Raw genomic sequence first — 13,918 nt, 5'->3', positions numbered from 1 at the left:
TTTCAATCAAACATCAAAGGTTTGTGTATATTAAAAATCAATCAATCATTTATACTTCTATCCCTGCCAAATGTGATGGGCCTCAAGTCCACTTTCAAACATTTAAATTTAATCAGATGATTAAATTTAGAAATTTCATTTTAAAAAAAGAAACAAAAGCTCTATCCTTACCTAGAAAAGATTTAAGAAGATCAATATTTCTTATCACAAGAATAATTATATGACAATTTGACCACTCACCAGAAAGCTGTTTGCTCTCTTTTTAAAAATTATTCTCCCCTCCTCCCTGCCCTCCCAAATAGGAGATATTATACCATATTTTAATATCATATGCTAGCAATATGGATCATGAATGTATCTATGAACTCATATCTATAGCTATCTATTCTCTTATGTTCAATTATTTATGAGTAAATTAAATGGAAAATAGATAGCTTAGTAAAATGGGATAAATGAAAATAAATGAACACAATATGGTTTCTAAAACGAAAAACTATAGATATATTTATGACATATAATATCAGGAGAAATTATTTCAAAAACAAGCATTCATTGTGAAAAACAGCCAATTGTTCATTAATGCATTTTTATAATCCAAATATACTAAAACAAATATTAATACTGTAAATGCTTTTAAATAGAAAAATACTGAACTATTCCTGCTATTTTACTAATGAAAAATCAACTGATAATGTGAAAAGTAATACCATTTCCCATTAAATATTCTGAGTCTATACTACATTCTGAATGTAGTATAGACTCCATATAATTTGGTAGTAATGCAAATGAAAATTCTGCAATAGTCATTATAAGGATACTTGCTTTGTCAAGAAATGCAAAAACTTTCATACACCCCTCACAATAAAAGTTGGGTAAAACCAAATAAATAAAACCAAATAAGTCTTTAAGAACACATTAATCAGAAATGCATTATAATTTTATTTCACTATTTTGTATTGATTATAATTAAACCAGATCTTATTATATACCTTTATTAAGTATTTATGATTGTGTTTTTGTGTTGTCAAAAAATATTCTCATACAAGAACAGACTAACCAAACAACACGTTGTGTGTGTTTATAAAAAGGATTCTCATAAAAATGCACAAAAGGAACAAAATAAAGTTTACTTAAAAACAAAATCCAGTAAAATAATAGTGACAAAATCAATAAAAAAGTAGGAAACAACTGAATATTTCTTATGTTTTATGAAATGGAGAACTAAAAATAACTTAACATTATATTATACAAGATGAACAATCAAATTGAAATATGATTACTTATTAATCACTAGAAAAGTTAAAGTGTGAATCTGTATTTGAATTGCACATATAATATCTCAGGGAATCAGAGCGTCATTCAATTCTGTTAAATGCCCAAAACCTAGATTGACTGCTCTCGTGCAAGATACTATGATTTATTTCTAATCCAAATTAGCAAATTAAAATGGATGATCTCTTGTGCAGCTACTTGTGGGAACTATACACAGTATTAGATAAAAATAGATAAAATCTAAACCTTATCTATATTACTGGTATTATGAAAAATTTTAATTTTAACATATGCTTCAATATAACATTGAGATAGTATTACTCTTTATCCAATATTTTGGAAACAAGTACAACTTTAAAACAATTGTTTCTATACAAATTTATTTCTATATGCTAGCATGTTTTCATACTTCCATTCTATCAATGTGAATAACTGTCAAAAAAATAACTAAACCAGTCATTACTCAAGTACACATTTAACAAGAGACACAATAAAAAACCCACAAACTAGAAATGCAAATGCCATGCTTACAGCTATTAATCTGAGCATTTAAACACACATACCATCTATTTTAAATGAAAAAAAAATCTACTTATACTCACATATTACCAACTCTGCTTAAGAATGTCATCAGAATTTAGTTACTGAGTCTCTATATGCTCAGTTGAACTATATTATGCCCAGATGGGTAGGGTGGATAAAATAAAAAGTGCTTCCTCCAAAAAAAAAAAAAGTAAAATAAATCCTTGAAGTGATATAATGATTTTGGTAAGAAAGCTGCTTACTGGAAAATATTTAGTAGGGCGATCTGTGGTGCAAGCAATCTAAGCAGCATGCAGGAATTATATCCTGATTGAAAATACTGGGCCATAATCCAAACTAATCTAAATTAAAGCAGGCCTGTCTAATACTTTATTTTAACAATCCCAGATGTTAAACCACCAACGAAAATACTGATGAAGGATTATAATCTTTTCATGGGGCTTCTGAACACAACTCAACAAAATCTGGATAAAAGATTCTGCTGCTGCTGCTATTATATATTATTATTATTATTATTATTATTATTATTATTATTATTATTATTATTATTATTATTATTATTATTATTCCCAATAATTCAATAGATGGCTAGAAATATGTGTGTAATTCACTCTTTTTCTCAGTTGTGCCTGATGCAGCATTCAGCCATAATTTCTTTCATTTCATAACTGCAGATCAGAAGCATTGCAGCCGATACATAGAACTGCATCGCTAGCATGGTGAAATATATCAATCGGTGCACTACTGAACAAGAATTGTTCATGTTCAAACTAAATTCAAGCATACAGGATCCCACTGTGCCAGCATCAAGAATTCTCACACAAGGCCAACCTTAAAGTACATTGGGGGGGGGGCATGCTTCTGAAGACTAAAAGCTTGAGTTCAGGTGAACAGCCCATGGTGCTTCAGTCACATCTACATACAAGTGGCACACTTACTGTCTCTGGCCCTTCCAACAGTGGTCCGTGGCTAGCGGATACATTATTCCTGTCCTAATACAACATGAAGACACAACTTGAAAATGATTGCAGAGTTATGACAAAAGCATACGACATAAATAAAAGAGCATATGCAGTTTTATGTTCAAATGCTCTCTGTACAAATTAGAACTAAATAAAATATAACATTTAATTATCTACTCTATTGCTTTATAGAAACAGCCTACAGTATAGCATTGATGGAAATCTTGTGAGATGGGAAGCTTGTTAGACGAGATAGCAATAGCAATAGCATTTAGACTTATATACCGCTTCACAGTGCTTTACAGCCCTCTCTACGCGGTTTACAGAGTCAGCATATTGTCCCCAACAATCTGAGTCCTCATTTTACTGACCTGGGAAGGATGGGAGGCTGAGTCAACTTTGAACCTGGTGAGATTCGAACTGCCAAATTGCAGTCAGCCAGCAGTCAGCAGAAGTAGCTTGCAGTACTGCATTCTAACCACTGCGCCACCATGGCTCATATTATTGATCTAATTCTTGCTCCCTGCTATGTTTTTGGTTTCAATGCAGTTGCAAGTTAGATTCATTTAATAAAAGAGTTCCACCAGGATTAGATGTAGAAGAGGTTGGGTACTCATATCTTCCCCTCATCTTTCACTGCCTTTGTTTGGACAACACAAAATTTGGAAACATATTCAGAGGCTTCTTTCTTCTTTCTTATGTGGGAACAAAACATATCCCCATCCAGCTTGTCCGTGCTTGAATGTAGTCTATTACACCACATAAGGCAACTATTTCAAAACAAATATTATGCAGTTGAAAGTTCTGCTAAAGCTCTAAGAATCAAAGCTATTATTTATAAAAGTACAAGTAGTCCTTGATTTACTACCGTAATAGAGCCTGGAATTATGGTCATAAGTCAAGACATCACATGTCTAGATTCAAAGTTACAACTACATTTTAATGATGGTCATTAAGCGAACGCCATAGTCATTAAGTAATTGTTAAGCAAATCCATTTTCCCCAAAGGGCATTTTTTTGCCAGAAACTGGAAGCAAACATTGAAAACCCACAAAAACACCTTGCAAATTGTGGTCATATGACTGCAGGACACTGCAAACAGCCATAAAGGTTAGTCATTTTCTAAGCTCCCAAAATGCAATCACATGACCAAAGGTGAAAGTGTATGGCCCTTGTGACTCCAAAAAGGAGTCATAAATAGTGGTGGGGAGGTTGGGTGTAACTTTGAACAGTTGTTAGGCAACTGGTTGTAAGTCAAGGACTACCTGTACTATCAGTATAGGCCACTGGTTCCAACACGTTTTATGCAAAATATGTCTTCCACACTGCTTTTAGCTGTGTTATTACCTTACTATACTAACCAAAATTAGTAAAGTGCTATTAAATTTAATGTCATCAAACTAAAATTGTGCAGAATTTCTGCATTGTATTTCTTTTCATGGCCATTTCCAGCATTTACATAAGTGATGGCAAAACGCACCACGTTATAAAGTATATAAAGCAGTTTTTGTTATAGTGCAAGGATCCGATGCCAATATTTACTGATTGTGTTGATCAAGGTGATGGAAAATATCCTAAAAATAAAATGTAATGGGAAACAAATATCTATATTAAGTAGATTTGATCTCCCCCAATGATTCTGAAATATTATCATTCAAAATGCAGTTACTTATCAAAAAAGCAAATTAACAAAATCTACACTAGTAAATTTTTCCAGACATCTTTTCATTGGTCCCCATAGCCTCTTGTGATACGTAGTCTCTTGTGATCCCCTTTCTGACCCACTTCTTATAAAGCCTCTTTTTTTTTAAAACGTCGTCAAGGATTAACCACAGGGGCGGGTTTCAAAACCCGTTGCTACCTGTTCGCTCGTGTACGTGCGTGACACTTCTGCGCATGCGTAGAAGTGTCCGGACAGGTAGGTGGAACCTCCCGCACCCACCACTACTGGTTTCCCTGATCTGGGGCGAACCGGTAGCAACTCACCACTGGTTAACCACCTATACTCAACAAAAGTATCTTCATTTTTGGGGAAAAAGTGAAATGAAAAGTGGGGAAAAGTGAAATGAAAAGAAAGATGACCAAGGGCAGACATGTTTGTTAGGAAAGGAAAAGGCTGCGGATGGAAATGACACTGTCTACTGCCTTTTGAAAGGAAACAGAGCTGAAGAAAATGTTACTATAAAAGACAGAGGAAAGCCATGTGGTGATTATGGGGTGGTAGAAAGTCCTAAGAAAGATCTCCTATTTGCAGCTCATTTTGTGAATGTATGTGCAAACTCAAGCCAATATGGCAGGGGGCATCCGCAGCATGCTCCCAAAATTTCAGATCTATCCATTGTCTGGAAATAGGTTTGGGTACCCCTGCTACAAACAGCCGGAATCCTATTTTGTATTCCTACCTACTTCTCCGAGAAGCATGAGTGCCAAGAGCCCATTTTATCATGTTAAGCTTTCTTCCTTAAGGAATATCCTCCCTCCCACAGTTAACATTGTTTTCCATTTCCTACACCTAGAAATGCAGTTAGGAACCCATGAGTATACCTATGAAGTTTATGTTTTATGACAATGTTAATCAACTTTTTGCTTATTTATATTGAACTGCTATTCTTATCCATTCTTATTGTTTGGAATTGTCTTTTAAGAGGATTCATTATCTCATATACTTTGAATTATCCTATATAATTTTATGTAATCAGCATACATTGGACACACAAATTCCTTGTGTGTCCAATCACACTTGACCAATAAAGAATTCTATTCTATTCTATTCTATTCTATTCTATTCTATTCTATTCTATTCTATTCTATTCTATTCTATTCTATTCTATTCTATTCTATTCTACATAACAATAGTACTTAGATTTATATACCTCCCCACAGTGCTTTATAGCACTATCTGGGTGGCTCCCCAATAATCTGGGTCCTCGTTTTACCAACCACTGGAAGGACGGAAGGCTGAGTAAATCTTGAATCCCATCAAGATTGAACTCCAGGCTGTGGGCAGAGTTAGCGTGCAATACTGCATCTAACCACTGCACCACCAGGGCTCCATTACATGGCCACTCATTGCTTACTCTTACCATCAGTTCATTAATGCACAATTTAAAAAAAAAAACTAATTCCATTACAGATTGATGGGGTACCCCACAGTTTATATCTCTCCAAATATCAGAATGGCAACCAAGTCAGAAAGGCTGTACTTGTTTCACTTAAACATTAGTCAGCTCAATACAATTAAATCTAGGCCAGTATGCATTGAACAATCATGCACCTCCCTGCCAAAGTTCATAGTTTAAAGTGGCAAAATGCTTCTCCTTGAAAATTGATAATCCCTTTCATTTTACTGTGAAAATATTTAAAAACTGAACAATGGATGTCTTAGTAACCCAAACGGCATTTGACAAGGCACAACTAGAAGTTGAATGCAATGCATGATGTCTATATAAATAACCAAAGATCCTCTTATTGAAAAAACCGCATACCGAAGAGCTCAATTTTAATTTAAAACTGCTATTCCAATCCCAACATAAACTTTTCTAATATTACAACCTATTTTGTATAATTTATCAGTTTCATCAGTTAAAATGCATATTTTTGATGCATTGTCATGGTAAGACCAGGTTTCTGGCTAGTAGAAACTAAGAGAGCACCTTTTTAAAATACTATAAGTAAACAGAATAGCATTAAAGGATTCCAAAGTGCTCAGTTAAATTTTGGCATGCCCAGTTAGCTAAGTCAATTAGTATTCTATTTATTTATACTGAATCTTACAAAATAAATCTAAATAAATTAGACTATAAAACACTTGTCACTTCTTATAATAAGAAATAATCCTGTTAGGCATTGCCAGAGTTATCTAAAGGATTAAAGAGCTTCTACTCTGTGCAATAATTCTAGGAGTCTCTGACATGAACATTTAGTGCATCAAGAGCTATTAACTGCACAGCCAGTACACAGTAGTGATTTAGGTGTAAATGATATATATAGCTTTCCTAACACTGTTTTACACTGGTGTGATGGAATATGGAATGGTAATGAGTGAAGAACCCCGAAGTATTCAATATAGGTAGTCCTCGATTTATGACCCTAATTAATAATAATAATAATAATTTTATTTATATACCGCCCTTCTCCCGAAGGACTCGGGGCGGTGTACAGCCAGAATTAAAACATAAATATACAGATATCATGGTTAAAATTAATTAAAATCATTAAATAGTTTTGGCCGAATTTTAAAACCCAAAATTAAAACCCAATTTAAAATCATTCAGTTAGACAGCCCCGCTTGTCGGAACAGTAGGGTCTTGAGGGCACAGCGGAAGACCCGGAGGTCAGAGATGTTACGAATGTCCGAGGGCAATTCATTCCAAAGGGCAGGAGCTCCGACAGAGAAGGCTCTCCTCCTGGGTTTTGCCAGCCGACATAACTTGGCCGACGGTACCCTGAGGAATCCCTCTCTGTGGGAGCGAACTGGTCGGTGGGAAGCTGTTGGTGGCAGAAGGTGGTCCCATAGATACCCTGGTCCTATGCCATGGAGCACTTTAAAGGTGGTAACCAACACCTTGAATTGCACTCTGAAGACCACTGGGAGCCAGTGCAGCTCGCGCAGGAGAAGTGTTACATGGGTGTAACGAGGTGCACCCATAACCACCCGCGGAGCCTCATTCTGGACCAGTTGGAGCCCCTGAGTGCTCTTCAAGGGAAGCCCCATGTAGAGAGCATTACAGTAGTCCAGATGGGAGGTGACGAGGGCGTGAGTGACCATGTGCAAGGCGTCCCGGTCCAGAAAGGGATGCAATTGGCGGATCAGGCGAACCTGATAAAAAGCCCCCCTGGCTACGGCCGTCATATGCTCTTCTAAAGACAGCTGTGAGTCCAGGAGGACACCCAGATTGCGAGCCCTCTCTGTGGGGGGCAAAGATTTACCCCCAATAGTCAGCGATGGCACCAGCTGACTATACCGGGATGCCGGAAGCCACAGTCACTCAGTCTTGGAAGGGTTGAGTTTGAGCCTATTTCTCCCCATCCAGACCCGCACGGCCTCCAGGCAGCAGGACATCACATCAAGGGCATCATTGGGGTGGTTTGGGGTGGAGATGTACAGCTGGGTGTCATCAGCGTACTAGTGGACTCTCACCCCAAAACCACGGATGATCTCACCCAGCGGCTTCACATAAATGTTGAACAGAAGGGGCGAGAGGACCGACCCGTGCGGCACCCCCCCAAGCGAGGCGCCTCAAGGTCGATCTCTGCCTCCCTGCCAACACAAACTGTGAGCAGTCGGAGAGGTAGGAGGAGAACCACCGTAACACGGTGCCTCCAATTCCTAACCCCCTCAACCGCTGCAGCATGATACCATGGTCGATGGTATCAAAAGCCGCTGAGAGATCTAATAGGACCAGGACAGAGGAGCAACCCCTGTCCCGAGCCCTCCAGAGATCATCAACCAATGCAACCAATGCCGTTTCTGTGCTGTACCCCTGCCTGAAGCCCGACTGAATTGAGCCCAAAATTCTGTTGCTAAATGAGACGATGATTCAATGTGTTTTGCCCCATTTTACAACTTCTCTTGCCACAGTTGTTAAATTAGTGAAATGGTTGTTAAGTGAATCTGGCTTCCCCATTGACTTCGCTTGTCAGAAGGTCACAAAAGATGTTCACAGGACCCAGGGATATTGCAACTGTCATAAATACAAGACAATTGTCAAGTGACCGAATTTTGATCACATGACAATGGAGAGTCTGCAAGGTTGTAAGTGTAAAAAACTGTCATATAACTTTGTACAGTCATTAAATAAATGGTTGTAAGTCGAGGACTACCTGTAGTCAAGATTTAGGCTAAAATTACCCACAAAGGTACAGACTGTGATGTTTATGTATCAATAACCTAAGCAATAGACTTTCCATCTTGCCTCAATTAAAGTTTACTTTGATTGTCCTCAACCATTTTAACATTTATACAGGACCTCTGTTCCCACTGCCTTTCTTAAAAAAGAAGGAAAATGAAGGGTGATATTTACACAGCCAGTGTTTGCATCTTCAAACCCTTGTAAAGCAATCCACACAGATGCTCTATTATTCTGACTTCTTACAATGCTGTGAATTGCTTATATGTTAACCAATACTTCCTCCATCAGACCAACATTGTTGGGGAGGGCTACAAAGTCAATTGTCCCATTTAATTTAAATACACCGATTTGGAAAATAAAAACCTGGAGAGTTCCTACCAATGAGAAAATGGCTCTAGGATTTGAACTGCAAAATCTCACTCATGGAGTGAACTTCTGTATTAATAAAGGTAAAGGTAAAGGTTCCCCTCGCACATATGAGCTAGTTGTTCCCAACTCTAAGGAGCAGAAGCTGGGACAAGTAACGGGAGCTCACCCCATCATGCAGCACTAGGGATTCGAACTGCTGAGCTGCCGACCTTTCAATCAACAAGCTCAGTGTCTTAGCCGCTGAGCCACCGCATCCCTTCTTCTGCATTAATACTGGCCTGGAAATTAATGGGGGAACATGGAGCTTATCCACAAGTAGTGCAAACTCTGCTTAGTACTATAGGATACCAGTGTCACTGAATATCACTCTTAACTCACAATTTAACACAGTATAGCTCTTAACTAGCACGAGATCTCTTTCAACATCCCTTAAGTTAAATGATAAAGCATAAAATAGCAGTCAGCTAAGGACTTGTGTTCCCCTGAATACAGTTAGCCAAAACAATGCTGAAGGATAACATGGACCCCTAGAGATCCATTGTGGTGTAGCTTCTAATGAAAAATCATCAGTTAGAATATCCAAGAGAGCATGAATTAATATGAAATTCAGATTGAAATAGATCTATATAAAGATTGATCAATAATAGTTGCAATTGTTTTTATTACTATCCTCTACTTTAACAGCTTAAATAAACTGCAGCGATAAGAACCCAACTGAAAATTATTAAAGTTTATGTTTTTACTGTTCTTTGAGTAAGTATACAAGTATTTGTAAACCCATTTAAACATTCTTTGAAGTAGGATTCTTTTTTGAGAATCCTCCAAAGCTCTGTGAAAGACTCTAATTCTGATATCTCTATGAGAGAATTATAGAAAGAAAGAAAAATAAACTTTTGTAAGGTAAAGTATCTATAATCGGAGATGAATAAGGTGGGTGGTCTACATATAAAAAAGTCAAAAGTCAACTATGTGTCAACCCTGAAGCTGATCTGCCCGAAGCCATTTTGAGGCTTCAGTGCTGCCACACTGGAGCATGGGATAGGAAGGGGGGATTAGAGATAGCTGGGGTGCTATAGTCATAATAAAATACTTTCTCCTGGGAACGAAAGACATTTTCACACCTGGCCAGACCAGAGGACGCTGCCATGATTGGGCCATGTGAATGATTATTTGGGGTTGAAAGGAAATCTTTTACTTTTAATTAGGTGAAAACCACGGGACCTTTCAGAGTTGGTTTTCACCAGATATGTGCCAATTTGATATTTCCAATAAAGCTATTCTTTGAGGAATCTACTTGCCTCAGAGTTTTGGTTGCAATGGGTCTATTACTTGACACTATGATCAAATTAGACTTGTCAAATACAGCGCTCTAAAGAGATTTGATTCCCACCATAATTTTTTTTTAAATCCAGGCAAGGAATGGACCATCTACTTCATTAATAAAATTGGTATGTTTCACAAAATGTACTGCACTAAATTACAGTGTGATTTTTGTTTCCAATCAGGCTGATACCTTTATAAAAATTATCTCATTAAAATAGCAAAATCAGTACTTAAATATAAGGCATTCTAAACTCAATGAAAGTAGATAATAAAGCTGGAATATATCCTGCCACTACCACCTCTGTATTTTATGGCTCTTGTTAAAAATTGATGTGTAGATGTAGAGCTAGGCAGGAGTCATACACATTAAGGTATTTTTTTTTCTCTAGACATAATATTTCACATACAGTGATACACAACCATAGCCATATAGCAGCTTATAAAATTGTTTGTTTGTTTGTTTATTATTTATTTATTTATTTATTTATTTATTTATTTATTTATTTATTATTTATTATTTAATTTTTATACCGCCCTTCTCCCGAAGGACTCAGGGCAGTGAACAGTCAAAATGATGCCCTTGCTGTGATGTCCCGTTGCCTGGAGGCCGTGCGGATCTGGATGGGGAGAAACAAGCTCAGACTCAACCCCTCCAAGACCGAGTGGCTGTGGCTTCCGGCGTCCCGGTATAGTCAGCTGGTACCATCACTGACAATAGGGGATGAGATCTTGCTCCCCACAGAGAGGGCCCGCAACTTGGGTGTCCTCCTGGATTCACGGTTATCTTTAGAAGATCATTTGACGGCCGTGGCCAGGGGTACATTTTATCAGGTTCGCCTGATCCGCCAGTTGCGTCCCTTTCTGGATCGGGACGCCTTGCGCACGGTCACTCATGCCCTAGTTACCTCCCGTATGGACTACTGTAATGCTCTCTACATGGGGCTCCCCTTGAAAAGCACCCGGAGGCTCCAACTGGTCCAGAACGTAGCCGCGCGGGTGATTATGGGCACAGCTCGTTACGCCCATGTAACACCTCTCCTACGCGAACTGCACTGGCTCCCGGTGGTCTTCCGGGTGCGATTCAAGGTGTTAGTTATCACCTTTAAAGCGCTCCATGGCTTAGGACCTGGGTACCTACGAGACCGTCTTTTGCCACCAATAGCCTCTCACCGACCAGTTCGTTCTCACAGGGAGGGACTACTCAGGGTACCGTCAGTCAAATTATGTCGACTGGCGACTCCCAGGGGGAGGGCCTTCTCTGTGGGGGCTCCAACCCTTTGGAATGAACTGCCCCCGGAGATACGGAATATCCCTGATCTCCGTGCTTTCCGCCGTGCCCTCAAGACCCTGATGTTCCAACAGGCAGGGCTAAGCATACAAACATGCGAATGATTTTTTAAATGTTATCTAATTCTGGGTTTTATTTAATTGATCAAACTAAGTAACAATTTTAATTAGAAATTTTATGATGTTTGTGTGTCTATATTTTTCTTGACTGTACACCGCCTTGAGTCCTACGGGAGAAAGGCGGTATAGAAATATAATAAATAAATAAATAAATAAATAAAAATAACATACATATAAAAATGTGAAATAGAACTAATTTAAAATAATTAAGCCAATTTGGCTCATCAGTTAAGTTAAGATCTTCAGCATAAAATTTAGACAATTAGAAAAATTTATGCCAGCCCGGCTTGGTGTTATTTTCATAAAGTGTGGGATTTTTTGGCGACATATAAGGACTTCAAAAATACATAAAACAGAAGCTGTCCTGTAAAGTAGGGAAAAACTGGGATTTTTTTTTTCTGCCATAGTGCGAGATTGTTGAGATTTGAAAGTAGATAAAAATTCATGCAGTAGCCTAGTTCAATATTCCAACTGTTCTACAGCCCTATCTGCTGACTTTAGAGACTAGATGAATTGAGCAATGATAGAAGAAACAGGAGCAATCACAATGGACTACGTTTGTATTTCTTGCCTCATAATTTAAGTGTTTATTAAAAAAAAAAAACTGGCTCAGGAGATATAAGCCTCACAACACACATTTCCCCAGACCTTTAAATTACTCCAAGGTAATTTTAAGATGTGGGAAACTAAAGCTTCTACAGTTTAAAGAGTCCTCCGAGAGGTAAGTAATTAAGATAGAATGAAGACTTTTCCCTCTAGTCTCTCTTAATGTTGCCCCCAGGCTCCTTAAAATGCAATGTGGTTAGAGTTTTCAAAGGACTAAACATCTTAGATTTGTGAGGAGCAAGAGAGGCATATTCCATGGCAATATGTCTCCCAACCCTAATCCCTCTCTCCTGCCAGTATAGTATCAGCTACCGGCAGCTTAATCAAATCAATTGTTCCACAAGGTCCACCACTGACTATGCTGGGATCTTCTTGGCCTGTTCCTTTGAAATGGGGGAAAAGTGAAAGCAGGCACCAAATTCCTATTTTGTTTCCTGGCCAATAGATTCCCCCCAAACCCTCCTGCAAGTTCAGTATTAGATGGAACACAGGGCCCAAAAAATTCTCTATTTTAAAAATAAAGCTGATGCTGTAACAATATTATGCTTATGCAACATCCTTTGTTTTGCTAAATAAATTAAACCGAGAACTAATCTTTATTATTGTAGTTCTGTGTTACAATGTTTTCGTGTATATTTCATGTACCTGGGTATAAAACAGTTGCATTTACTAATAGCAGAATTTCCAGATGTAACTGACAAATTTTTAGTATCTTCATTGCTAATTCTAAGGCTGATTGTTCTACCTGTTGTCATTAGTTTGGTCTTCTTTATATTTAATTTTAGTCCAATTTTTTCACTGTGCTCTTTGACTTCCATCACTAGGGTTTGCAAATCCTTTACAGTTTTGGCTCTTAGGATAGTGTCATGAGCATGGCACAGATTATTTCTTCCTTCAACTTTAAACCAAGCTCATCTTCTTCCAATCCAGCTTCTCTTAATATATATTCAGCATATACACTGAATAAATCAAGGGGTAGACAGTATGCAATCTTGTTACTCTCTTTCACCAACTTGAAGTTGGTTTGTTTTTTCCATATTCTGTCTGTGTTTTCTGACCTGAATATAATTTTCTCATGAGGACAAAGATGTTCTGGGATTCCCATTTCTCTAAGCACTTTACACAGCTTGACATGATCGACACAATCAAAGGTCTTTCTATAATTAATGAAGTACATATTCACTTCTTTTTGGTATTCTTTAGCTTTCTCAGTTAACCAGCATGCATCAGCAATAATGTCTCATGTTCTTTGACCTTTTCTAAAAGCAGCTTGAGCAACTGGCACCTCTTTTTCCATGTAGGGCTCCAATTTGCGTTATTTCGCTATCATGTGAAATTAAGGATACTATATGATTGCACATTCTGTTAAGTCTTCTGCTTTGACATTGGAATATATATTGACCTCTTTCAATCATCTGGTGACTATGTGGTTCTCCAGATTTGGTGGCATTGATTAGAACCTTCACTTATTCTTCTACCGTTGTTAGCCATATTTCGGTAAATATTCCATCAATTCCTGTAGCTTTCTTTGATAACTTTTTATCACATTTTGCACTAGAGTCTGGTAAGTAGGGAAATCTTCAA

The 13,918-nt window shown here is 37.7% G+C and overlaps 1 protein-coding gene across 49 annotated transcripts in view; it reads right to left on the bottom strand.

Moving 5' to 3' along the window:
- RIMS1 (regulating synaptic membrane exocytosis 1) overlaps positions 1-13,918 on the bottom strand; it is a 271,584-nt gene that overhangs the window by 122,853 nt on the left and 134,813 nt on the right. For 2 of the 49 annotated variants that reach the window (XM_087882516.1, XM_087882518.1), the window contains exon 1: positions 2,754-2,837. The exons of the other annotated variants lie outside the window; for them this stretch is intronic. The gene's annotated coding sequence lies outside the window, so the exon portion shown is untranslated. Of the gene's footprint in view, positions 1-2,753; positions 2,838-13,918 lie in introns of those variants that run through there. 49 annotated transcript variants of the gene reach the window in all.

Source organism: Pantherophis guttatus, chromosome 1 (assembly GCF_059756535.1).
Source record: "Pantherophis guttatus breed Tessera chromosome 1, ASM5975653v1, whole genome shotgun sequence".
In the NCBI taxonomy this organism is placed as follows: domain Eukaryota; kingdom Metazoa; phylum Chordata; class Lepidosauria; order Squamata; family Colubridae; genus Pantherophis; species Pantherophis guttatus.
This window is presented reverse-complemented; position numbering and strand designations above follow the sequence as displayed.